The sequence below is a fragment of the Emydura macquarii genome, unplaced genomic scaffold, assembly GCF_026122565.2.
Source record: "Emydura macquarii macquarii isolate MOO-44397 ecotype Brisbane River unplaced genomic scaffold, CSIRO-AGI_Emac_v2 contig_383, whole genome shotgun sequence".
NCBI classification, from domain to species: domain Eukaryota; kingdom Metazoa; phylum Chordata; order Testudines; family Chelidae; genus Emydura; species Emydura macquarii.
Genome location: NW_027130520.1, coordinates 12845549 through 12858037, shown reverse-complemented (window position 1 = coordinate 12858037; position 12489 = coordinate 12845549).

Below are 12489 nucleotides of genomic sequence, written 5' to 3'. Positions count from 1 at the left end.
ATTTGGAGAGGGTGGATGTGGGGGGTCATAGGCCAAGGCAGTCAGGCTCATGGTGGAGGAGGAGGTGCCATAAAGGGGAAGAGGAGGGTAAAAGAGGGGGTGGGGAATCTGTGCCCCCCTACACTCTCATACTTTCAATGATGTTCCACAGGCCCTGGACTTAAAAATTAACAGTTAAGTGTTGTAGAGGATTGTATCATTCTCTAACTGACCTGATTTCTAAACTCACAGCCTGATGCATCAAATATGTGGTAGCTTTATGCAATCAAAACATATTAAAGAATTAAGCACATACGAGTCCCTACAATGGGCCAGGACCCCATTGTGCTGGTCATTGTACAAACACAGAACAAAAAGATAGTCCTCGCCTAAAGAGCTTACGATCTAAGTACACAGAACAAGCCCTGAGATCAGACTCTCTGTGTAAAAGACGGACGCATGGTACAATAGCTTTTGTTTGCATTTGTTGCACCAATAGTATTATAAGACTTGAGGTTGTTTTCAGCTAACAAGTTGTAGGTCGAAACTCATTTAAATGGCTAACGGGCATACCTGATCCTCAAGGACAATGGCTAGTGTAAGCATCCAATGGCTCAGGAAGCCAGATGTCCTCTTAGTGATTCTAATTCCAATGAGAACAGCACATTTGCTTTTAGAATTTCTGTCTCATCTGCCACCTATCTGTAAGGACCCTCCCCCTTCTTCCTCCACTCTACCCCCCAATCCGAGTGTAACCCTAGCATCCTTGATCTAAGCAGAGTGATTAAAAGTGTCTCTGCATGTATGTAATGACCATTATCACTGTTGTTCTCTCCGGATGGGACAATGTCTGTATTTGTAAGTGAATAGATAAAGAATTTAAAACGTACTATGTAATCAATAAGAAAGCGTATATAATGGATCACTGTAACACCATGAAGTTGAAGCTGATTTATCAGCCTTCCTGGTCTTGTGAATAAACCTCTTCAGTATTGTCTGTCCTGCCTGATTCTTGGAGAAAGAATCCTTCATGCTTTACAGTGTGATATGTTCATCAACGGTAGAACACCATTTATGTAATGGAGCTACAGCAGGGATGAATTTGGCCCATTGTTCTATGGCCTGGTGGCCAAAAGGGCCCTTTTAGTTCTATGTGTGGGGGTGTAGGTGAATGTTTTGCCTGTGGTACGGCAGCAAAGAGATCCCAAACTGACATGTAAATTATGGACTTTACTATGCAGACTGGTTCCTGATGCATGGAGTTGAAACCAACCCACCTGCGCCAAGGGCTTTGTAATGGAAATGTTGGCAGACTCCACTATGCACTGCCAGTGGGCATTACTGTAAGTTGCATTGTGCGGCAAACGCATCAGCTGTCCAACAAAAGACTTGATAAGAACAGATGTGATGACACATGAGACACAAACAAAAAAGGAAAGGCTCTTCTAATCATCAGCGACCACCAGGCTTTCGGTGTGGCTCAGCGTTAGCATGTTTCCCATATCAATTATTTAATGTTTTTTGAGTTCAGCACTAGTGCAGCTAGAATATGCAATACATCCATTTCAGACATGATATGTGTAATGAGAGTTAGTTATTCAGGATCCTTTTGTGCCAGGCACATTACTCCCCCATGCAGAGAACTGTACCTTGGACCAATCACTTCTAAAAATGCCTGTCGCATATGCCATCACAAATACTGAATATATCTTCTAGCGAGTGAGTTGGGAAGGTATTCTTTTATTATGTTTCCACTAAAACCTTCTTGGGGCAGAATGTGATTCTCTCCTCTGCTTCCTTTCATATCTCATATCAAGGGCTAGATTGTGCCTGATAGGCACAGCACTGTGTAAGATGTATTATAGAACCACATGGCCCCTAGAAATGCCGAATTGGGCCCTGCTCTCAGCTGGTGCCTCTAAGCACTACCATAACGTAAATGCCAGTAATAAGATGCACATGTAGCTGTTACTGTAGTCTCAGATACAGTTGCACAAATATCGTTACACTTAGGGTGACCATACATACCATTTTGGCCGGGACAGTCCTCTTTTTAAACCCTATCCCCGATTTACTGACTTTTTTGACAAAACTGGGCATTTGTTCCATTTGCTCTTGCCAACTGATCAGTTTTGCCAAAAAGGTAGCGCGCCCCCTAGAGGGGTGCAGAGGAACATTCAAGTGGTGACATCTGGGGGAGGAACAGGAGACTGGTTGATGTGTCTCCATTATGCGCTGCCCTTCCAATCAGAGAGCGATGGAGTGTCATGAGCTCAATCCGCAGCCCAGTCAGAGACAAGGCCCTAATTCAAACTCTTCTCTGGCCAGACCATGAAGCTGCAACTTGTGGGCCCTGAGCCCTAATGGGCAACCCGGCTAGCAAGTTCCTGACGGGGTCCCCAGCTGGGTCCCATAGCATCCACTTGTGCTGGGGCACCAAGCATGGCACAGCCTCCCTGGCAACCTCCTGAGCGGTCTCCGGGGCCCCCATCCTGGCCTTATATCCTTCCCACCACCGGCTTTCAGGGCCAGTCCCCTGATCCCTCTCCAGCACCTCTTCCTGCCCCAACCAGCTTCTTTCCTTCCCTGGTCTGCCCACTTTTGCCATCTCACGGCAAGAGCCACCATTTAGGGACAGTGATGGGGGGCACCTCCCCCCCACCGAGTTTTGTACCATCAGCTGGGAGTGACCTGTCTCCCATCGCTTGCTCCTTTTTCCACTTCCCTGACCAGCTGGGAGTGACCCCACCCTGTTCCCCACTCCTCTTCCCCCCACCCCTCACTGGCCAGAAGCAACCCATCCCCCACTTCTCTTCCCCTTACCAACTGGGAGCAAACCCCCACCCCATCACTCACTCCTTTCTCCCTTCCCCTCACCGGCAGGAAGCAACTCCCTCTGTCGTCCCCCACTCCTCTCTCCCCTCTTCTCACCAGCCAGGAGTTGCCCCACTCCCCAATACCAAAATCTGAAATGGTGGCCCTGCATCCCAGCCTTCCCCCACCTCCCAGAGCTACTCTCTGGAGTCTCCTTGGGCCCTCCCACTACTCAGAACTTCCATCCTGCCTCTCTACTATCCCAGCCCCCAAAGGGGCATCATGCTGTGAGTGGATCATAATCCAATAGCTTCACCTCCTAGCTCTGAGCCCAAAAGTTCTCACACTTGCACATTCGCACTCTGCTGTGCTGCCCATATCCCGGCCTATACTCCTTCCTCTTCCACCCTACCCCCATCTCTGCGACTTGGCTCAATTGTGGGGCAGGAAGGAACATTTGTGGGGGCACAGATGACGTGCAGCAACGTCAAGCGACTTGGGCCAGCCCCGTGTGTCCCGTTTTCAGTTTAGGGAAATATGGTCACCCTAGTTATATTGTCTGTTGTAAGACAAATTTAGCTCTAAACTACAGCTCTGCAACTCCTTGAGTTTATACATGTGTAGCTAAAGGCCAGATATGTCCTAGAAATAGTACAGGACCCTTTGAACATTTTTAAATTCTGACTATACTTGAAATATCACATTCCAAACAGGGATTTTCACCCACCCTATTTTATTTCATCATCTACTTTTCAGTGTATGCAGATGTCCAATTAGCAGAGTAAAAAGTAATCTGCTAAGTAAAGAGAAGATTTTAGCAACATTTATTAGATGTGAAGTCTAAATATGGGGTGTAACCTGCAAATATACAGTAGTTTGCCAATTATAACAAGAACTAAAAGAAGATCTTGAGTAGTCAACTGTAAAAATGAGAAAAGGTAAAAAGTAGAAAGTATTTACTTATAAGAAAGAAAGAAAGAAAGAAAAGTATAATAATAATAATTAATCTTAAAATGAAACCATGTCTAATATGCAAGATCCAACTTTCAGATATTAAAGGATATTAAATGAGATGGAAGTCACTAGTCAGATACTGTGTAAGGCCTATTTTAAGTACTCCTGCTGTATCTGAAGACCTCACTGCAGTAGAATTTATTCATAATATCAGTACTCTTTAGCACTGGTCAATTTCTTATTACATGACATTACAAGGATCCTTACACTGAAGCTCTATGTCCTGTTTTAGAGGGTCCCAGCAAAAAACCTCTCCTGGCATGTTTGCTATCACCGTTATGTCTGTCTAAATGGTAATTTCTTTGGTAAGAGGGTTAAATTTGAGCAACACATAGCCACATGCCTGAAAAGCAGAGCCAGAATTAAGCTGTGGATTGCAACTTCTGCACCCACCCAAAAAAATATGCAGCTCCCTCTATTGGAGTGACCAGTGGCTGGGCAGGCCAGAGTTAGACTTAGATTGTAGTCCATGAGGTGCGGCTGAAAACCCAAGTGACTCTGTAGTCCGCTGATTAGCATGCTCACCTGGGCTATAGGAAACTGGAGTTTAAGTCCCTGTTCCAATAATTATTTCTGCAAAGTGGAACAGCTTCTACAGAAGAGATAGAAAGATATTAAGGTGGATACCACCAAAACCTCATCCTCCAACTGTGTTTTCTTTCTTTCTGTACGCATGCTCTAATGTAACCTCTGAGCATGCCTATCAGATGGGGCCCCACTGGCAAGATAGGTAGGTAACAGCTAGTGTGAGGATCCTGCTGGGTCCTAGGTCATAGCTCTGCTCCCAGCATCAGGACTTAGGCAGCTGCAGAAATGTAGGTGCCATGAGGACTTTATTGGCAGAAACTTAGATGCCAAGGGAATTTAAGCACCTACAGGGTTAGATGGCAGCTGAGCAGGGGGTCTAAGGATCTATATTTTGGACTAAGGTGCTTAAAGTGGGAATTAAGCTCCTAAATCCCTTTGTGGATCTAGCTGCTAGGGCCTCTATTTTCTACAGACTGTAGAATTGTCCCATTTATTTTTACATAGGAAAAATAATAATTTACTAAGGATTTACTATCATTCATAACTGGGAAGGCTTTCCATGAATTTCCATAGCACACAACTGTAATTCTAGTCCATGTAAACAGTGTGGTGTATTTTCCTCTAAAGCAAGGTTAGATTTAGTTACCACAGCACTTTTGCATATGTATAGTTTTAGATTACAGTAATCCAAGAGAAGAGCTTGTTCACAGGAACAGATTGTTTCCAGCCTGTTTGAATGTTTCTTTTGCTCACTTAAAGATATGGGGCCAGATCCTCAGCTGGTATAAACTGGCATAGCTCCAATGATGTTAATGGAATTTTAGTAATTTACCCCAGATAAGAATCCAGCCCACCGTTTATAACTAGATAGTTATTTACTATTTTCCCTAAGATTCTTATGGGTAGAAAACCATTGAAACTAGGTGCCTGTCTTACAGGACACATTCTGGGATGGGAGCCAGGTGACTAGGATATCAGTCCCAGGGGACAAAGTGCCAATCTGTGAGGAGAAAAACATTGCAGCTGGTTGTAAAAGAATAAATATTAGTCGTTTTATTTTTTTATTCCTTTTCTTTTAAGGAAAAAGTAGTTCTGAAGCTTTAAAAAAAAAAACCAGCTGAACACTCATACAGATATTGGAAACAGGATGATATTTTGCCAAATGCACGCCATCCATTCCCACTAGGCTGTGCACAGAGCGGGCTCTTTTCAAGTGAATGATTTTTGAAGGCATTATAGGTAGAATATTTGGTGATTTTGACTGCTCACTTTGAATGTGGTTTTAGATCCACGGTCAAAGGCTGAGTAGCGGCATTTGCTTCAGCCAGCTGAGAATTGAAATGTGTGTAGGATGTTGTAATGTACTCTTACCTTACTGTTATGACAAGGAAAAGATAAAAATAAGAAAACAATCATACCGGTGTATCTGATGGTAGATATTGACACTGATACAGTACAAATAGCAGCCAGCCAAAAAGCTATATTGATGTGGACATAGAAACAATGAGACACAAACCATAGTAAGATTAAATAAGCTGCAAGTTTAAAACTGTTATCCATCTGGGGAAACAACCTCAAATTACCCAGCAGGGTTGCTCCAGTCCAGACCTCAACTAGCATCAATGGTCTGAGTGCTATTATCCTGAGGGTGAGTGAGAAGGCCATGCCCCGCTGTACCTTCCGAGCTGCCCAAAGCTGCTCTGGAAGCCAGAGTCCTGACCTGCTCTCCTCCTGCACGCCCATGATAGGAGAGGTAAAATGAAGAAAGCCCCATGCAGAGTGCGACATGGAGGCTACCCCCTTCACCATGCAGTACCATGCTTGGGCAGCCCCCTGAGTTACAGGGGACCTTAGAGCAAACACTTTCTAACCCACCAGCTGCACTTAACCTGCCAAAGTTGTGAAAATTATCATTTAAATCCCCCCAAACCAGACCTCAGGATGCTGATGGAAGGGGAAAAAACCCTCACAGCAGTTTGCCAATTTTGCTAGGTGGGAAAGGTTTCTTTCAGGCCCCAAACTGGTGACCAGCCTAGTCCCCAGCATCATGAAAGATCTAGCCTGCTGTGAGGAGGGAATGACAGAAAATGGCTACCTGATCGAAGCAGCAAATAGTAGCCACATCCTTCCCGCTCCAGATAGGAATCAATAAGCGGCAGTGGTGGGTAAGACAGCCTGTGTGCAGATGCAGCATGCGATGACACCACACACACACCCCTGCCGAATGAGGAATGTCTAGGGAAGGAGGAAGGGAAAGAAGTAGCCCCTCCACACACACACACACTCTGAAGATATTGAAAAAGCAAATACAGCACATATAGCACTGCCTCAGCTGCTCCTGACTGAGATCTGTTCCCCACGCTGATTCCAGAGGGTGTCTCCACTGCCCCCAGCCCCTTCAGAGCTGCACCCAGCTAGCGAGGTGAGGGTTTGTAGCAAGCATTTGAATGCCACTTTATGTCATTAAAGGTTGGTGTTCAATCATGCAGGGTGAAATTCAATCAGAAATGGACAGACCATGCAAGGTCTAAATAAATGGTCTTTGCATGGAGGATATACAGAAAGGTCAGAGAGATTGAATCCTCCACCCCAGGCTGGAGTGAGATTTCAGAACAGAAACTCCACCACACAACAGCCCTTGTCTGCCGTAAAGGCGCTGATCTCTGTGCAGCTCTTGTGGTGCATTATATTGGAGACCTGGATCTACAAGTTTTCTGACCTGCTGTGTATGTCTCAGCTCACCCCAAAATACTTCCTGTGGATAGCCACAAAGAGCCTCCAAGAGTCAGGGGCTTGTCTCTTGCACAGCCCCTGATCCCAAGCAGCCATTCCATTCCTTTTTGTGCACAGAGAGGGGCATTGCAATATCATTTCTAAGCCACTGAGCAGGTTTTTAATCTTTCCATTCCCAAGGCTGGACTCAGTTTCTCTTCTTTACACAGGCAGGTGATGGTGCAGATTTCCCATACACCCATTTTTAATTTGTCATGGTGTGCCCAGAATGTTTTGGAGGGTCTTCTAAACAAACATTTATAAGCAACTTGGAATCCAATTATATTGCCTGAAAGGTTCAGTCTGGATTTCAATATGCATATGATACTGTTGCTACCTCAGCTAAACCTGTAAACAATATTATTAGTCATGGACAACACATGAGGACTGTGTGTACCAGTTTGATTAGAGATTGAAATGAAACCCTTGTCAGAATATATTTACTTGCTTCCAATTTAATTTAGATTCCATGGCACCAGTGTTGTTTCAGGGGCTTTGCTCTGTCTGAAAGGATAAGTATACCAAGCCTGATATGACTTAAGATATATGCATAAGGCTATGCCACAGGGCTCCACCTGGACATCTATGCTGTTTGTCATATACCTTTCAGTACTGTGACCTGAACTGCACCTTCAGGTATGGTACCTGCTGACAACACTTTAATTTGTGCACTTGTGCAGGCTTGATCCTGCTCTTATCAAAGTCAGAGGCAAAACTACCATGAATTTCAATAGTTCAGGACTGAATCTCAGGAGTTTCTGCAGAACCAAGCTGGTGAAATTCAGTACGGTTCTGTTTTTTAATTTTCAATGGCTCTTAAATCTGGAGAAATCAAAAGCAGTGATTCTTGTAGGACAGGATTACTAAACCCAGCAAAATATGCTGAATTTATGCATTACTGCTCTGTGCAAGGAGTTACTGTAATGCCCTCGGGGGGAGGGGGGGGGCATATTGGTATTACTGGGCCAGATAGAGAGTACTGATGAGCAAGTTTCAAAGGATTATATGAAGTTTAGGGCTCAATCCTGCTGTCTTTGAAGTTAATAGCAAAACTCCCATTGACTTCAGTGGGGGAAGGCCAGGCCTTTATGGTTCAATATTTCCATACATCCTCCTTACCTCCCCTCTACCTTACCTCTTTGTGATGATGCCAGGTGCAGTATTCCTCCCTAAGTGACATCCTCAGGGGTAGCCTTGTAAACCTGTGACATGATGGGCTTTTGGACCCTATGGAGGCAGGTTGAGTACGTTATTCACTTTCTTGGGGGAGAAAGCTTGTTTAATTGCTTGGAATTTGGGAGATCACAAATCAAAAGGTTCAACAAAGAGATTTTGGAAAGTTCTTCACTCTAGATCCAGACTGAACTGCTTTTAATCAGACCATTTGGGCTTCAGCTGGATAAATGTACAGTAGGTTGATGAAGTTTACATGAAGATCTATTGCACTGGAATTTGGAATCCCTTTTTCCTCTCTCTTACCTGAAAAAGTGACTCTGGGCTTGGTATTCATCATTTCTAATTCATCGTTGCAGGTCTATTTGTTTACTTGTGATAAAGAGGGAGTCATTAATACTTGCTGAGACCGAAAAGGTTTAGAGATATTATTTGGCTGAGCAGTTCATCATGCAGTCTTTTAACTTGCAAATTAGATCAATGCTAAAAGTTAAAGTGGAAAGCCCAGTTGTTTGTTTCTATATTTTAGCAGGCCTTTATTTCCCTTTCCCTTGCCTTCTCCTTGTTTATATCTTTCATATGGAACAATTCTTTGGATAAACCAGAATAATCTAAAAATCTGAAAGGATTACCAAGAATGGATACAATCCAATGGTGCAAAATGTTGTGGGGGATTAATTGCATCTTTACAGTCTTTTTTATTATCGTTTAAATCATTTGCTTTATGAATAGATATTTATGAAGATGTTTGTAAAATCTGAAAGGTTTGTGATTTTTCTCACCAGTTCATCCAAAAATTAATTCCAGAAATAAGCTATTTGTTGTTCTCCAGTTAAAAAGTTCTAGTCATCCAATCAGGGAGCAAAAACAACATCATGTGCCTTGGATGATCAACCATAAAATGTGAATAACAAATATTGAATCATTGAAGAGAACATATCACAAACAACCCAGAGTCTGAAAATTATTCATCCAAATTATTCAGTGACTTCTTATGAGTAACAAATACATTAGAAGAAAATCAGGCTCAGTGAGCAAATGATTCACTAACCAAAAAGAAGCTACATTAAATATGAATGTTATTTGTAATAAACAGTTTGACCAGCTGCATCAGTACATTATGGTCTTCTTTCCAATACACTGTTCTGATGTTTTAAATGATACTTAGACTATCTATATATTTATGCATGTTATTTAAAATATGGTTAAATTCAATTTTATGCTCCTGGTCCCTTTTTAGTCCAGTCTAAATGCCAGTTTTTGACAAAAACTTATTTTAATGTCCATACAATGTGGTTTGGGGAAAGGTTGTTTGATTTCGTGGATTCTAAATTTCAAGACCCTAAATTCGAAGAAACGGCCTGATGATACCTTATTCACTGCTGAGTATTTTGAAATATGAACACCTATTACCACCACCCCTCCTGATTCACAAGGCAGGTGCCAGTGAAACTATTTTCACTGAATTTTAATTATTTTAACAAAAACTTCACACTAATGTTTGGTTAGGGAACATTATTAGCTAAGACGTACATATATGATGTTTGTATTAACCTTGCTAGCACTCAGCCTTCTCTCCACAAACCAAGACACAAGGCATATACTTCATGCATTCTCACAGCATCCTCATTTAACAAATTCTTACCTAGTCATTCGACAGAATTAATTCTCAAATATTGGCCAACTATAGAAAGTTGTCTGAACAGTTACTGAAAATAAGAAACAGTTGATTGACATAACTTATACCGAACACATTCGAGACAAGAAGTTTCATCAGTATCACACACTAAAGAACAAGCTAATTATCACAGGCAGTGACAACCCTCCAGATGAAAAAAGCCAGAGGGGCATGGTGATCTATAGAGAATATATGGCCACCTCGCATGAGGAAGCTGACAACATCCTTGTGCAACAAATACTGATGGTTGCAAAAGAGAAAGTGATGGGAATGCCAGCAGTCTTATCAGATGAGAATGATCTAGGTGTCTTACTCTTGCACTATTATCTTGAACAGAGCCTACCATCTTTAGTGATTATGGAAAACCCAGTCAAAGAAAGATCTGTAATAGATGTCTGTGCTACTGCAGAGCAACACCGGAATATTGTACAAGGACTGTTAGCTGCCCATGCCCTTTCAGTCTGTGTGATACAGTAGCTTCCTATTTTGGCTTCGGCAAAGGCACTGTGTTGAAGATTCTGTGAGCTGGATACTTCCTCTCTCTGCTGGGGTACGTCAAGGCAGACATGCTGATGTTAATGAGTAGGCAACCAAATTCATGGCAGCATGCTATAGACAATGAAATTGTGCCATTTTGTCAGAAGAAAGGCAGAAATTCTAGGCCGCGAAAATTGGCGAACATACCGCATCAACAGTAAAATGAAGCTCCACACCATTATTGAAAATGTAAGGTGAGCACATCTTCAGGGCATGTGTGTGGAAGGGTGCTTTGGATCCTGACTCACCACCACTTGATCCACTGCAGTATGGATGGATACGCAATGACTGTGCCAAGTCTGTTTCCAAAAACTGTATCAGACTATGTTGTGCTTGGTTCTCCAGATATTTTGAAGTTAATTGAGTGCTCTTGTGAGAGTAATGCACCTTAGGAGATGTAGAGGTAACAGTGCCAAACTGCCATGTACCTTATTCTGTGCATACCACAGAGGTGTGGTGAGTTGCAATGACCTGACAAAATCAGCTTTAGCATTTGCAGATGAAAAAAGCAGTGATGAGTAAGTGACCTTTATTACTCATATCAGAGCACTCAACTGTAGTTTGAATGAGAGAGCACTAGTAATCATTTATAATGATTCCAACATGAAAGTATTTGCTTTAAATTAGTATTATTTATTTTATTTTGTTGAATATTTATATGTATAATGTATTAAGTATTTGTCACATTAAAAAGAATGGTTCTATAGCAAATAAAAATCAAGGTCCGACCCCTAACCTTCCTCCTCATGTATTCCTATTATTCAAATATGAAACACAGAATCCACACACACACCAAAAAAAAACAAAAAACCTTTGCATGCATCCTATAACAAGGTTGACCAGGTTGACTGCTGGACTATTTCTGAAGATGTATGATCCAGCACGTTTAAGCAAAATCTATTATAGCTGCGTGTTTGTAAAGGCCATGAACTGAATGATTGAGAGGTCTTCCTTTTACACTATATTTCATATTTGCCTTCCCAGACATTACTCTTTTTCTGATCCTGAATAGTAAGCAGCTAAAGCATACATGAAGCAGCTTTAAAGTGCTGGTTCTCATCTCAATGAGGGCGTATGAGTGGGGAGATGGAAGAAGGAAAGGAACACATGACCATATAGATGTAAGGAATAGTTAATTCCTATCTCTCTGGAGACTCTTGACTGACTTCCAACCCAGATGGCTATGAGAATGCTAGTCTGATCTGTTCTGTGATGATATGATGTACGTTATAACACAATAGGCTCCAGTGAATCGGAACTAATTTTTTCACAGTACTATTTAACCATTTTCAGTCTATTAATGTCTCATTTTAACATGTCCAGTATTACTCATTGCTGCTGCGTGACATCTACTTGTGGCAGGTGGGCACAAACAAAGGGCCATACTGTAGACCTTTTTTCCAAACAAACAATTCCCTTCCAGGGATGTTTACATCTATGTTTTCTTAAATTGGCCTGGCCTCTCCATACTTTTCCCCAACCCAGACAGTTTCACTTTCCCAGGCTTCTGGAGTTAGCATAGCCCCTCCCCAGTTCTTTCAGATCCCAAAGACCTCTTTCAAATCAAAACTCCATTGTCTATTAAATTAGTAAACCAAGCAAATTTATGGATTACCTGCCCCTTATTCTTTGAGATACTTCTAATCTCTTCTGGCTACCTCTGAGTCTCTCTCTTTATATACCCACTCTCCATCCCAGTAGGCCTTGTTGGAACCATGATCTACAATCTCTCCTTTTCTGGCACCCACAACTCCCATCCTGCTCTGCTTAGTTGGTTTGGTGAAAGAGAGGCAGGCTGGAAGCAGCTTGATCCCTCAGTACTGAGGAGTTCCAGGCCACCCTGCACATGAGAACTGTGGTTCAAGCCTTGAGCCATCCGGGGTTTTATCATAAACTCCCAAATGCCTCTCACTCCTTCAACACTAATGTTCCCTTTTGCACAAGTAAATCCCTTCCAGAAAATCCTAGAACAGTGTTGACCCTAGAGGTTTACT